Raw genomic sequence first — 16578 nt, forward strand, 5'->3', positions numbered from 1 at the left:
GAGAGTGGGATAACGGGGTCATATGGTGGTTTCATTCCTATCTTTTAAGAAATCTCCATACTGCTTATTTGTAGTCCTACCAACAATGTATCAATGTACCTTTTCCCCCATATCTCACCAGCATTTAGTATTATTTATATACTTAATGATTGCCATCCTAACTGCAGTGAGATGAAATTTCAATGTAGTTTTGATTTGCTGCTTCCTTGATACCTTGGAATAACATGTTTACATTTCAGTTACCTAGTTAATAACCTTATGCCTAATTAACAATTCTTTTCATTAAATTCTATTTTGTGATTTCTCTCTTCTGATCAGGTCCTTTTTGAAACAGAAGCTCATATGGAAAGTGATCCCAGGAAACAAGGATAGCACTGGAGGAGTGGTTGGGTGAACTTGGGTTTGAATGTCATATGGAGCTTCTTACCAATGGGAAATAGGATGGTAGTAAGCCACAACATATGGTGCTGTCCTGATGAATCGGGTTAGACTTTGCATCTGACTGTGATTTTGTGATTCTTCTACTGAACAAATTACTGTATGGATTATGATATAGTTGGATCCTCATGAATGCACTTGACCCTTACAGAAAGAAAATATGAGGCATAGGTCTTTAAACTCTCAGTTCAAGACCTGAACTGGGTTAGAGAACAAAAGAATCCCCAGCAAAGTCTTAAAAGTTATCATATTTTTTTTTATTGTAAACAAATGGGATACATGTTGTTTCTCTGTTTCTACATGGCACAAAGGCATACCATTTGTGTAATCATAAATTTACATAGAGTAATGTTGTTTGATTCATTCTGTTATTTTTTCCCTTCCCCCCACCCCTCCCACCCCTCTTTACCCTCTATACAGTCCTTCCTTCCTCCATACTTGCCCCCCTCCCTAACCCTAACTCTAACCCTAACACTAACCCTTCCCTCCCCCCCATTATGTGTCATCCTCCACTTATTAGCGATATCATTCGTCCTTTGGCTTTTTGAGATTGGCTTATCTCACTTAGCATGATATTCTCCAATTTCATCCATTTGCATGCAAATGCCATAATTTTATCATTCTTTATGGCTGAGTAATATTCCATTGTATATATATACCACAGTTTCTTTATCCACTCATCAATTGAAGGGCATCTAGGTTGGTTCCACAGTCTGGCTATTGTGAATTGAGCAGCTATGAACATTGATGTGGCTGTATCTCTGTATATCATATATTTTTAATTAAGAAAGGGATTATATTGCTAGAAATCAAGCAAAATTTCATTTTGCAAATTGCAAGATCATCATGTTAGGTAAATTCACAGCCTTACTAAATCTCTTGTTGAAAGCCAGGACATCAATTGCAAAGGAGTGGAACTCTGGAAGCTGAAACGAAGCCATGTGGTTGTACCCAAGCAGAGTGGAGAATCTTAAATCCCTGAGTCACTCTGAGATTCCCTCCCAAAAGAAAATAGCCTTCCCTCTGTATCTGAGAAGTCCAGTCTTCCCTTGCTGGAAAACTCTGTAATGATCTCACTGGGATGGTTGCCTTAGAAGGAGATGGCCATTTTCCTTAAGATTAATCATCAAGACCCTTCATTGCCTCAAGATCCACAATTAGGGTCAAATCTTAACATGCTCCACAAAGACAAATACAAAGTCTAACTTAGGAAGAAATGTACTCATCAAGAGAACTACAAAGTTTTGATAATATGCATATCTGGAAACCTGGAAAATATTTGTGAGTAGATGCTAAGGATGACAAACTAAAGAAAATAGAACATAATACTAGCCAGAGTTTCTGGATTAAATGTTTGTTTTAACAAGAGCACACTGGCTCACGCTGTAAACTGAGCACAATGTAATCCCAGAAACTTGGGAGGCTAAGGCAAAAGGATTCTAAGTTCGAGGCCATCCAGGCAACTAAGCAAAACCTTATCTAAAATAAAAAATAAAAAAGGCTGGGATGTGGCTCAATGGTAGAGTGTCCCTGGGTTCAATTCCTAGTACTGTAAAAGTAAACAAACAAATAAATAAGTGATCCTAAGACTTTATTTTTTGTTTGAAGAGGTGTGGTCTTACACTTAATGAGGCCAGGATGTGAAAATATCCCTGTTGTGATTCAGGAGAAGTGATCAAATGCTTAGGGAGTAGAGAATGTTGGAGTGGATTTATCACATGAAACTTGCATACCAACAATCCACTACATCCCCTGAGAAGGCCCAGAGCATACTCCCTCACTGAGGCATCTATAAATATATAATTTAGAAGAACACGTACATCCCGCTGTGGTTGCTCTCCAGTGTAGACCAAGCATACAATACAAGATGACTACCTTGAGTCATACTGCCTGATATCTGTGGGGCTTATGAGATTCTGTACTAATGAGTCAACTAGTAGCACTTAAACATCAAAGACAAAGTGGGTACATTTCCTATAATGAGAAATAGTATACATTCAAATATTTTTACCCACAAGGACCATTGGCAGTGACTAATTGAAATTAATCTGGGATTAGATGAATAGGTAACCTGCAAAAATGTTATTTGATTGCATATGACAGAAAAAACTCCAAGTATATTAACCAGCAACCTAACTTGAATAGACGCAATAGTCATACTCTTTCAACCAGTTCCCAGCAATGTAGGTTCATAGACTCAGAGCATCTCTATTTGAAGGGATGGATGAAGGATCCAGCAGCACTGCCATAATATATCCTGCAAATCTTCCTTCAAACCTTCTAAAAATAGACCTAAGCTAGACTGCTTACCGAGGGAAAGAAAATACCTATATTGTTCAACAATTACTAGAAACTCTTTTGTTGTTGTTGTTGTTTTTGGTACCAGGGATTGAACTCAGGGGCACTCACAGCCACTGAGCCACATTCTCAGCCCTATTTTGTATTTTATTTAGAGACAGGGTTTCACTGAGTACCTTGCCCTTGCTGAGGCTGGCTTTGAACTTGAGATCCTCCTTCCTCAGGCTGCAAAACTGCTGGAATTACAGGTGTGCGCCACTGTGCCTGACTGAAACTGACTCTTAAATAGTGCTAATTTCAGAAAAAAATGGCTATCGAGTGATAGATGGAGTCTTATCTCAGGTCCAATTCACTTTAACTCAGGTTCAGCTCCAATCCAATAGATCTGGGGATACACCCTGAAGTTATTGTCCTAGTCCCTTAAAGATATAAAATTTGAACAGACATTCTTGGCAATCAGTAAAACTGCCAACTTGGTTCTCTGGCCCAAGAGGAATGGGGACCAAGGGGAAGTCCCTGGAACTTATACCAAAGACAACATTACATCCCTGGGGGAATGTCAGACATTAGTGCACCATGAAAGATTAAAAAGCTGCAGGGGTGGTGATAGCTATCACATCTTCCTTCAACACACTTGTTACTGTAAATTCGACTGCTGCTACAGGGCAATCCTTGTTTCTTAACTGAAGAAGTTATGAGTTCCATTGCCAGAGAAAGTTGAGAGGCCTTTAGCTGCAGGCAGGTGAGAAGCAGTGGCCTGCCAGGTACTCCAGGAAGAATGCCTAGGAGTTATTTAACATACCAGTGTATCACAAGTACCCAGGCATATACTCTGTGCCCGCCACTGGGCTAGATGCACATCAGAGATACCAAGGAGGATGAGGCTTGCTTTGGGGTCTCTGACAGTTACCAGGGCTCAGAGAGCTCACATTCTATAAACATAACAAAGAGGGTAAAGCTACATTGATTTTTGGTGTGTTCAGTGTCCTCAAATGAACATGACAAAGGGGACTTCGGGAGTACAGACAACAGCATTTAAATCTGGCAAAGACAGAGCATGTGTCTGGGTTTGGGGGAATGAGAGAAGAGGAAAGTTGTTGGCATCATCTTATGGACGTAATTTAGCATTTCTTTGAGTACAACAACGCTTCCATATATTTTTTACCATTAGGGCTTTCCTCCAAACAGCAGTTCTAGAAAAATAGCCATACCTCAGATGTGGCTTCGAATATTGTAATATTAGCTTGGAATCGTTAAACAGCCTAGCACTTCCAATCCTGCTTATAGAAGCTCACATGAACCCAGAGTAGACCCTAAGGACTCCATAAACCAGGTGTGCTTATATAGTAGGTAGAGTATCACTGTAAGCTATTCTTCAACTATCTTTCCTGACCTTAGTGATCCCAGGCATTTGGATTGTATCAAAAACTGCCATATGTCTGCAGACACTGGCAAGAAATACACAATGACCTGCCAATGATCAATTCCTGGATGGCAACAACTTCTGTGCTGAATTTTCCATTTCTTACCAGGCAATCTCAGCCTTATTCTAAGACTGTATTTCACCATGGCACTGGTTTACATTCATTCTCTCACTTACCTATTACTGGGTTTGTTTCTCTTTTTTAAAAATGCAAAAATTTCTGACATTGTCTTATTTAAAATTATATTGCTAACTTGCATGGATAGATTCTAGGTTTGTGGTTTGTAATACTGTTTTCAGAATGTTTTGAGGAAAGTAGATGCTCATTTTAGTGTAGGGGGAAAAACAATGTTAGCTTAGAAATTAAGAAGTTCCTCTTATAGCCTAAAGAGGTAAAGAATTCCTATTTTCCTATTCTTTCACTCTTCTTAGGCAGCTCATTACACTAATAACACAGATTGTGCATGTATTCTAAGGAGTAAGACAGTGCTTTGATAAAATTAGATATTCACATTAAATAATTATAAGTACTCATAAATCACAGTTACAAGATGTACTTATATATAATTGATCACAAATTGTGTGTGTGTGGTGTGTGTGTGTGTGTGTGTCTGTGTTACTGGCAATTAAACCCAGGGCCTTGTGAATGCTAGCAAGCACTCTCCTACTAAGCTACAATCTCAACAACCAAATTTGTTTTAAAATATTTTACATAAGAGAGAATATGAGAAAGAGACTTCAGTTATGTGGAAAGGGGAGAACGACTCAATGGATTTGTAATATTTCATTTGCTTCAATATATGAAACAATATAATACAATGCCAAGATCTGGTATTCCTATATGGTAAAATACATGAATTAGTATATTATAATCTACATTTTTCTAACTTGAAATATTTCACTCATTTTTCAAAAGACCTAAGGATTAATTGATTTTAGATAAAAATTCAAAAGTTTACTAATTTTGGAATTTTAGTCACATTCACCATAAATTTGAGCAAAATCAGATACACATATGGGATCTAATGAGCCTGTTATAATCAATAATTAATTTTTAGGCATATAATAAGGGCTAAAAGATATTTAACAAATAAACCCTATAAATTCTGTTACCTACATATTTTTTGTCAATAAGTTAACTAAATTTCATTTCAAAATCAGAGATTGCAAATATAGAAATCAAATTATTAAAATGGCAGTTCTCCATTGTAGCCAGCAGAGGTTACAGCCATGAAGTTCACACATCTCTAAAGGGATCTGCCCCCATGCTCTGCTGGATCACTTCTGTCTTTTTCTGTCACATTTCTCCAGCTCCCTGTAAAACAGTCCCTCCCTGAGTTACTTCACCATCGCCATTACGCCATCCTTTTTCTCAGTCTATCATTCAGTGGATAGGTGTTGATCACTTAGATGTAGGAGATCAGATGCAAGAGAGATGAAAGAGACAGGAACGCTATCTCCCTCCTTGTCTCTCCTGGATCATGTATGCAAACAAGTATTAAGATATGTGTTAGGGGCTGCGTTGGGATGCAGCTCAGGGGCAAAGCACTTGCCTCTCATTTACCAAACCCTGGGTCTGATACCCCTTTCCGGAAAAAAAAAGAAAAAAAGAAAAAAAAAAAAAAACCAGGAAAAAAAAATGTGAACAAATCAATTAAAAAGAAAAAGATACGTGTTACAAATGTTGCAAGACATTGCTTTGAGAACACATATCTTTCAGCAACAGAGATTAGAAGAGATCACACCAAAGACAAGGGCCTTGATGAATGGATAAAATTGAATATTACAGTTTCCAGAATCCATTCCTGTTTGTTTATCTATAGGAAAAGACTAGAGATAACTAATAAGTGATACTGGAGTAAGAGCTTAAGGAAAAGTGTTTGATATAGTGATACGTTTTCTGTTTGGAAACACGATTCTTCCTCTTAAGATCTTGACAGGCCACAGTGGTGGGTGAAATCAAACACAATGGAATGTACTAGGTACAATTTCAAGAACCTATACAAAGATGTAGAAACATGGACTAAAAGTGGCTTTCATTAATGTATGTGTTGAGTGTACTAATTGAGGATAAACTCTACAAGGATCAGTAGTATAATGGGACTAAAGCAGAATTTCTTTTTCTGATACATTGAATTTTACAAGTAATATATTTTCATGGCTTAAACCAAAATGTTTAAAAGTCATGCTCAGAATTGTTACTCCAATGCTTGTGCCCACCCACTCGTCCTGTATCAGAGATTTCCCCTTATATTATTATTGCCTTAACTATCTATCCTTCCAGTGTTTCTTTAGGATAGTACAGGTAATAGACACATACACATATTCTAATTTTCTCCTTTTTTATGCAAAAGAGAGTGTGCCTCATATATTCTTCTCCATTTTGCATTTTTACTTTGCAGTATATCCTAGCAATCTTTCCATAACCGTATATATAGAGTTGTCTTATTTCTTTTCTGGCAGCATAGTGTTCCACTTTGCATATGCCCTGATTTATTGTGGTAGTTTATAACATGACCACAAACTTTTTTTTTTTTTTTTTTTTTTTTTTTTTTGTGGTGTTGGGGATTGAACCCAGGGCCTTGTGCTTGCGAGGCAGGCACACTACCAACTGAGCCATATCCCCAGCCCCGACCACAAACTCTTGATCACTCCTTGCACAGAGAGGTGAATACGAAATTTTCTTCACTTTGAGTCCAGGTGGTTTACAACTGTTTCTACCAACCCGTGTAGCAGAAGTGACAACGTGTACTTGACTTTTGAGACTAGTTCATTAAAAAAATGTAACTTCAACTTAGATCATCTTTTATTCAGACGTATCTAAATAGTTTTAATAGTGACTTTTGTCATCCTGGGGACTGGCATCAAATCCAAATACTACAGTAGTTGAGTTAGTTGAGCCTGAAAATAGATTCTATATTGAGCAGAACAAGACCCCTGAATCATAAATTTGGAAAATGCTTTCATTACAAAAATTTTAGAATAATTTTGTGTTAGTTTGTAGAATCTACACAGCTTAGTAAAAACCATTGTTTATTAGGGAAATGTCCTATGACAAAAGAAGTATCTGAAATTCTTCTCATTTTAAATCTATTTACTGTAATTTTTATATACCTTTTCTCCTCCAGATACTTAATCATGACACTTCACTAATTTCTGAAATTATAAAATGTCATCATGTAAACTATGTCTTCCCTTAAATTCTTCCTCTGTAGAAATCACATGTTCAAATGTTGAACCATTAAGAACTTTCTTTTAAACTACTTTGAAATCTATATTATAAGTCTACCCAGTTTAAATATCTCTATAAAATATGGGAGGAAGAAAACTTTTTGGATGAGGTGTGCTGGGACTTGAACTCAGGGCCTTGCACTTGTTGGACATATACTCTTCCACTGAGCTACACTCTATACCACTAGAGTAATGTGTTTTCAGTGGGGAGAGGGGTCACTAGGGAGGGAAGCCAGGACCTCACATATGCTCAGTAAGTGTTCTTCCACTGACTGACACCCCCACTGCCAAGAAGAAAACTTTTTTAAATTTATTTTTTATTGGATCTTTTTAGTTATATAAGACAATAAAATACACTATGACATAATTATAAAAGCATGGAATATACTTCATTCTAATTCAGTATTTCCACTTCCAATCCCTTCCTCCTATGCCCTGTTCCCTTCTCTTTACTAATCTTTCTGTTATTTACTTGTACTTTTTTTTTAATTAATATCTTATGAATGTATATGATGGTGAGATTCACTGTGGTATATTTATATACGTACATAGAAAAGTTAGGTCAGATTCATTCCACTGACTTTCCCTATGCTTTCTTTCCACCCTTCCTTTCATTCCCTTTGTCTACACCTCTGATCTTCTATTTTTTATTTTGGATTAGCTTCTGCATATCAGAGAAAATGTTTGACCTTTGGTTTTTTGGGGACTGGTTTATTTCACTCAGCATGATAGTCTCCAGCTCCATCATTTACCAGCAAATGCATAAAGTCATTCTTATTTATAGCTGAGTAATACTCCTCTGTGTGCACATACCACATGTTCTGTATTCATTCATCTGTTGAGGGGCATCTAGGTTGGTTCCCTAGTTTAGCTATTATGAATTGTGCTGTCATAAACATTGGTATGTCTGTAACATTGTTGTAGGCTGACTTTAAATCCTTTGATATACACCAAGGAGTGGGATAGCTGGGTCATATGGTGGTTTCATTACTAGTTTTTTGAGGAATCTCCATACTGCTTTAAGAAGAAAATTTTTAATGTTGATTTTAGAAATTATGTTTGAAATGAAATGCCCTAATCAGTCATGTAGCAAATGCAAATACATTCTACAGAGGAATAAAACACTGCATGCTTGGTAGGCTTTTAATTCCTAAAAAAAATTTATATAACATTCTCTAATGTTCAATACACTATCTTTCTAATTTCCAAAAATGAACTGGAAGAAATAGTAATTTCATTGAAAAGGGGACACTGGAAGCAAAGGAATGAAATAAGAAAGAATGATAAATATCTACGTTTTAAAGTTATATGGGTTGAGTCCTGATCCAAAAATCTGAAATCTGAAGTGTTCTGAAATCCAAAACATTTTGAGTGCTGACATGACTTTTGTAGCATTTTGGATTTTGGATTTTTTGGATTAGGGATGTTCAACCAGTAAAAAGTCTATGCAAATATTGCAAAATCTGAAACAACTCTAATTCCAAGCACTTCATTTAAGAAATACTCAACCCATCGATGTATTCTCCTAGGTGTATCCAGATTCCTTACAAAAACGACTGTGTCATAAAATCTGAAAACCAAAAGAAATGTAATATAACACTGTGGGAAACTACTCCCCTAAAATGGAAAGTAACATTCCATGGTCAAACAGGTAGTAAAAAATCTTAACTCTTCCAGGCCAAACAATACTTGATAGCAGATTTTCTCTGACTATGAAGAGATTTACTTAACAATGTTGGAGAAACTCACCCAAAGTCCAGGAAAAGGAGCCATGGTTTTCACTTCTTTTTCACATTTTTTTGTTTGTTTGTTTATTCTTACAGAAAAAAAGAAAAAAGAAACACACTTTACAACAGCAACTGGAGGAAAGAAAAGTGCAAAAGCAACACAAATTCCTCTGTATCCCCCCGTAAAAAAATAAAAACCAACCAAACAAAAACCCACAGAACTACTCTCAAAAGAAGAGAGGGTAGGACTGAGTATGTATGTCCATGGGAGAGCACTTGGCTAGCATGCATAAGGCCCTGGGTTCCAGCACCACAAAGAAAGAAAGGGAAGTAGGAAGGAAAGAGGAAAAGACCAAATGTGCAGTCATCTGCAGAAGGCTTTCTTTGCTTTCCCTGCATGCACAAGGCCATGAGTTTGATACCCAGCAAGGTCAAAAGACCTCCCAAAACAAAACAAAACAAAAAACTGCAAGAAAAATCGACTCCCTTTGAAGAGCTATTAAAGAGATGTCATTCCTCATCTATTCTAAACCTCTCAGTCATCATAAAAATGAAACCCAAAACAGCTGAGCACAAAGCCTCAACCAGAATTGTCTCCTTTTCTCCAAAATGGAAGGATTAGGGTTTCTATTTGGATCACTTCCCAAATAGTGGTATATTGCCCTCTGGCATAGTTATGAACATTCATCCTGCTAACTTTTTTCTCCAACATCTGTAGCCATCTGGTAAATCTTGCAAAATTTTAGCAGAATGCTCTACCCTAAAAGTTTCACATTCCTGGAAAAAGTTTACATGATCCTTGGAAATAAACAGGAAGTCAAGAGCAACATCCCACACCAAAGGGAAATGTTACCATACATTGAATATGTAATTGTTGAATGAAGTTTACCCTCCTGCTCCGATGTTTCCTCAGCCTTCAGTCTTGTACATCTAACTGCCTATTTGACATCTCCACTGTAATGATGAATAAAAATGTTTCAAACTCAATACATCTAAAATAGCTTTGATTTCCACTCCCCTCCCCCGACACATCACCTTCTCCTGTCTGTCTACCTCAGACAAAAGCACAACCTTGTACCTAACTACTTATGCCGTCCTTGGAAACTTGTAACTCCTTTCTTTTCCACTGATTCAAGCCATCAGAAAGTCCTGATGTTGTGTTTAAAATAATCCTGAATCCACCCATATCTCAATGCTTTCGTCACTTCTGCCCTAGGTCAGACCATCACCACCTCTTACTGATTTGAAGGCCTCTTGATTAGTCTCATGTCTTAATCATTTGTATCTTCTCATCTTCACCCCATAAATTCATTCCCTATATACCCACCAGGATGATCTTCTTAAAATGTAAAATGTGTCCTGTCTCTCCTTTGTTCCAAAACCTCCATTTCCTATTATCCTTTGTCCCTTTTTCTGATGGTGGCCTACAAAGTTCATCTGGTCTCCCCTGGTCTACTCCTCTGACTGCTTCTACCACAGTTCCTATAGGTCCTCACCCTAATCCCCCATCCTCCTTGTTTTTAGAACAACAGGGCTATACTTACCATCCCCATTGCCTGGAACACTCTTCTCCTACACCCTCAGTGCCTGACTCTGACTCATTTTTCAGAGCAATGCTATCCTTGGGATGTCTTTCCTGAACTCCCATCTGAAACACTCCCATTTTGCCCAGTTAGTCTGTATCCTTGACCCTGTTTTATTTTCTTCATTCTGAAATTATAATGCTTAGTAACTCTCACTAAAATGTAAGCTCCCCAGCATCTGGCATAGTATAATAGACACTCAAATATTTGAAAGGAAGGCAGAATGAATGAAACATTTCTTGATTAATGTTTTAAAGATGCTGGATAAAGCCAGAAGGAAACATGGCCATTATAAAGCAGAATAAAAGAATCCTGGAGCCTGATGCCTACAGAATAATGGAAAAGGATTCTAATAGAAAATGGGCTTGTCACCCTCCTGGAAAGATGAAAGCAGATACACTTCATCAATGTTCAGGTCCTGTTTTCCCTTCATGAAGATGTGGCCTCATGAAAGAAATTTTGATTAAGAACCAGTTTGAAAAAAAATTCCTTTAAATGAAGCACTAGCATTAGTTTAGCACAAAATTGAGTTTCTCATATGCAGCAAGACCCTGACTGCTGAGAATTATAGCTGGTACACACCCTCCTGGGGCCTTAAAGGAGCTTCAGGAAGCAGCTCTCAAATATACTGCATCTCTCTTGCTCATTGTGACAACCTGGCTCCAAGGGTCTCAGAATCCTTGGCAAACAGCATGAAAATTTAATCTAGCCTCACAGCACGCTATGTGCATGTTATGGGTCCTTGGGTCTATATCATTTCTTCTTAACAATTCACAGCCAATCTTAAATTCTTCCAATTTACTGTAAGAATCCAATAGATATTCAAGGACTCTAAATTAGTAAAAGGATAGTCTAATGTAGAATATAATTCTAAGTGAACTAAGACTTCACAACCACTTAAATTTCATCTCCAGGTGTGGAGTGTAAGGGGTCACCAAACATATACCTCATTTATTGTAGCATTTCTAAGAAAGCACAAAGCACATATTAAATAACTTATCTCTCAAACCAGTAAAATTTATTTTATTATTTCAGTCACTGAAGACATTTCCTCAAGCAATTTCAAATTTATGCTTTTTAAAAAGTGAAATAAAGGTGGAAAAGATATGGCAGTGCATTCTAAAACACAATTATACTTCACTTGAAATCCTAAATAAAATGAAATATTAAACTCCTCATCGATGTTAAAAACTGCCTCAAGGCAATTTTGCACTTAAAGCAAAGGTATATTAGAATATTAACATTAGATGCAAACAAATATTTCTTCAATTTTTAAAAAAGGCCTTTAATATAAACATTTATAAACAATTCTCAGTAAAGTAACTAATGAGCTCCAATAACACAAAGTTTGAAAGACATGTTTTGCCTTTATCTTCTTTGTTCTTTTTTGCAGCTTTTAAAATGTTTGATTTCTTTTTTGAAGTATTTTCTTCCCCTTGATTCTGTGTTGTTATTGTCTCCTAGTTTTCATCCCATCCGACTGGCACCTAGGTTCATCTTCCTCTATCTAGTCTTTAAACATGGTGGTTTTTCAAAGCTTTGCTGAGGCTCTCTTCTACTCTTACTTTACCCTTTCCTCTCTAGGTGATCTTGCATGAGCCTTCCAGTGCATATCAGGCTGTGGTACATAGGAAAAATGACAACATTTGTATGGCTACTCAGATCCGGAGGCCAATGGTATGAAGGTTTTAATCAACATTTTAGCACATGTATGTTCCACTACAAGACATCCCAGCACACTGGTGAAACCCTGGGAAGCCCTAAATCAATATGCATCTATTTGGCTACCACCAATATGCAAATAATGAACATCTGTATTTTCATCTAGGCCTTATTTCTTTTTACTGCACCTGTAGATTTGACTGCCATATCTCATTTTGGATTTTTGAAAGCATTGAAAATGTATCCATGTCTAAAACTAAGCTCATAATGTACTCTACAAAACTTGTTCTCCTCTTGATGATCTATGTCGTAGCGTATGTAAGCATGCCATAGTCTTATGTATAAGGCAAAATTCTAGGAGATATCCTTGACACCTCCTTCTTACTCTCATGTGAGGTTCATCATCAAGCCCCTTTCAGTCTACCTCCTTAACATCCTCCCTCAGTTCTCCATTTATACCACCGAGTCCAAGCTGCCATCAAAATTCACTAAATTTGCCAAGGAAGTCATCTCTCCTCATCTACTCTAGTGAAACCTGGAATTCATTATCTAATCTATAGAGTGATTTTTAAAAAGCATAAAAATCTAACCCAGTCATCCCTTTGCTTAAAGGAAAATTCCTTAGCATAACTAACAATGCCCTAGATGGATTTATTTGTACTTATTATTCGGGTCATCTGTTACTGCAGAATGAATTACCCAAAATTTCAATGGCTTAAAAGAACAATTTAATATTAGCACTCATGATTCTGTGGATTGTTCAGCCTCAGTTGGGTATTATTCCCTATGGCCTCTTAGCAGTTGCAGTTAAGAATTTGGCTAGTGCTTGAGTTATTTGAAGGCTCAACTGAGCTGGTATGCAAGATGGCATCTTCACCTACACATCCTGAGTGTTAGTTTGGTATCTTTCTCTCCATGTATCCTCTGCATGTGGCTGGTTTTAGATTCCTCAACGCATGAAAGGCTCAGGATATTTCCTTTCTTACATGACAAGTTATTTTTTCCAGAATGCTCTTTGTGAGAAAATTGAAAGCAAAAACTATAAGACCTCTTCTGACTCAGCCTCCAAGGTCATTCCATCTTCTACCTTATTCTACAGCTCAAAATAAAGTCATACTTTCAATCCAGATTCAAGGGGAGAAAGTGCAAAAGGCATGAATATCTGAAAGTATAGTTCTTTTGAGGAGAAAGAGAGTCTTTGTATAATGTCAGTCTTACCTTTCCAATCCCGTTCTACAGCACATTCCCTATGTGGCTTCCACCTTAGCCAATGGGACTTCCTTCATACTCCATCCTGCCATACTCCATCCTGCCAAGGTTTTGCACTTTCTGTGCATAGAATGTTCATCCAATATCCCTTTTGCCAAATTAATTCCTGCTTAAGTTTCAGATCTTGATCAAGCCTCAGGAAAGTCTTCCCTGACTCCTAACTAGGTTAGATCATTATATATACCCTCACAGTACTGGACAAATTTCCAGCATAGTCCTCATTTTGCATTGATTTGGGGATTATGGAATTAATGTTTCAGTATCCCCGATTGCACTGAAAGAAAAGACAAGTATGTTTTCCCCCCACTAACACAAAGATTGGCTAGTGCTCAACTATTTATATGTGGAATGAATAGAAAAAGAGACTAAGACAACCAAACTATCTTCCTCTATACAACAAAGTACTTTTTTCCTTATGAATTACAGTGAAGTATATAATCACATTTCCATACTCAGTACCATGCATAGATAATTAGACAACCCCAAATATAAAAATTTTTTTACAGAGGAAACCAATGCAAAAGTCGTATTTTTTTTTTGCATATCTTGCCTATAATATGATGTAGATGTACAAAAGAATCAACTATATACCCAAATGGTGCACAATTTGTGATGTTTTTTCTAATTTTTTTTCAAATGAGCATAAATTTGTCCTTGATTCTAATTTATAAGCCTAAGCAACAGCAGGCAGGTATACGAAAGGGAGCACTCTCATCAGGAGAAAGGTGATTGCACTCTATTCAGGGATCCAGTGCTGACAGTGGACCCATCACAAACCACACACATGTGATCCTTCTTGGGTTAAAACCTGATGCACAATGCTAACTCTCCTTACTATAATATTAATGTTTCCCCTCCCCCCCCCCCAAAAAAAAAAAAAAAAAACTAAACAAGTTTCAACCCAAAATGGAATACTTCACCTTGAGGGTGAGAACTAATATTTATGTTTCTTAGAAAGTGACACAAAGAGCAATGAATAAGATTGGAGAAAGTGTTCACTAGTTGTGGCTCTTAACTTGTTTTTAATATAAGTTTTAGTAATTATAAATGGTATTATAAACTAAAAGTTTGTTATCAAAAGGAACATTCTATTTCTGGTTTTCTGAATTCCAACTCTGAACGCCAATTGTTTTCAGCATTAACTTCTAATCTAGTGACAGAATTAGAATTTTTCTTAGAATCAGAATCAATTCAGTCATGCATTTACTTATCTTTTCTCCCCTGCTACAACATAAGCTCCATGAGGGACGTGGTTGGTCAGTCTTATTCCACCTAGAGCATTGTGCTGCCCAATAAATTATTGAATGAATGGATAGCAGCCGTCTTCAATAATTAGATCTGGTATATTACTCAGAATATTTATGAAGAACTTATTCGTTATTCTTCAAGAAAAGATATTATGTCAAAAATGGAAACAAAATGGCTTTACTTCTCATTTATGCTTCTGGTTTCATAGCTTTATATCATATGAAGTTAGTGACTCTAATTATTCAACCTCATTCACCAAGTAAGAAAAAATTCATCCTATCATAAGGCAGAATGAACTTTTTTCTAAACCATTGTTATTTCTCTGTTGTTAGAACAAAATTACTTTTTCTCAGTAGCTGAAAGTGGAAATTTTACTTACTGTGTACTTTGAGGAGTTTGTTCAGGTTAAAGAAATCTATGGAAAATAATACCAAAGTCCACAAGTGGGTCCATGAATATTACTGTTTTTTTTAATATCACCACTAGTTGATTATAAATATAAAAATATGGATCTGAGAAAGTGCATGAAAATAGGTTCTAGATCAGTTACTTAAATCCAAACTTATTAATTGTCAAATATCTTGTCTTAAAAGGTTGACTTAATTAAGTAGAAACATTCACAAAGAAATTAACAAATCAGGACTGGGGGTAGTATATCTTAGTGACAGAGCATTTGCCTAGCATGCAAGAGACCTTGGGTTCAATCCTAAGCACCACAGAAAAGAAATCAATGAATAACAATTTATATAACAGGAAAATATTAAAATAAATTTGGCCCACTACAAGAAATCCCCCTACCTGATGTCCTTTGAACAAATTTAATTAATGCTGACCAACAGACAGGACTTTGGAGTTTTTCGTGGGGAAGTTTCTGTTCCATTTTGCACCTTACTTCTCAAGCCATCAATCACACTGAATTATTCATACCTAACATCTTTGTCCTTTGTCTTGCTTCTTGTTAAGTTTTGATTAAGATCCAGATAGTTAATTTTCAAGTTATAATGTGTGAGATGGAAATTTTAAATACTAGACAAGTTCAACCTGCTCTAAGGCTACTCCAATTCAGACTTGAACATAGAAAAAGTTGTGTTACAAGAAATGTGACCTGCCTATATTTTCAAAAGCATTACCTTTTGCCTCCTTGGTTTTTTTAAACTTCACTCACATTCAGCAAAAATAGAGGATGCTCTTAAGTTATATTTGCAAGTGCCATATTTGATGATCTTCCCAAGCCCTGCCTTCCATTCTCTATAACTCTGGACTCCACCTTATTTCTCCTAGAGTGATCATCCAAAAGGATTAGAACAAAGACAGATCTTTTACATAAATTGAATAGTTTGGAAAACAGATCCCCCTTTCTTCAGACCTCATTTGATCAAATCATTTATTTTATAACGAGAAGAAAATGGAAATATATGCAGTATTAACTTGAGTTACTTTTTAGAAGTTATTTTCAACCTCACCCAGATATGCATCAAAAATATCCCATCTTCTCTTATATCAGAAGTAAGCTTCTTCCTTCTTATTCACAATTAAAGCTAACACATACTCCTTACAAGCAGGAGTAATACTGAAGGGCAGGAATTTCAGACATATTAGAAATATTGATTAATTATATTCATTTTGGCAGGGCAATTTCCTGATTGAACAAAGTGCTGGTGGGGTGAATGTAAGAGATGCATATTTTTCAACCTAAAGT

The 16578-nt window shown here is 36.5% G+C and overlaps 1 protein-coding gene across 1 annotated transcript in view; it reads right to left on the minus strand.

Annotated features, from left to right (window-relative positions):
- The window catches only part of PIP4P2 (phosphatidylinositol-4,5-bisphosphate 4-phosphatase 2), a 49531-nt gene that overhangs the window by 32276 nt on the left and 677 nt on the right, over nt 1–16578 (minus strand).

Source organism: Sciurus vulgaris (assembly GCF_902686455.1).
Source record: "Sciurus vulgaris genome assembly, chromosome: 1".
Lineage (NCBI taxonomy): Eukaryota > Metazoa > Chordata > Mammalia > Rodentia > Sciuridae > Sciurus > Sciurus vulgaris.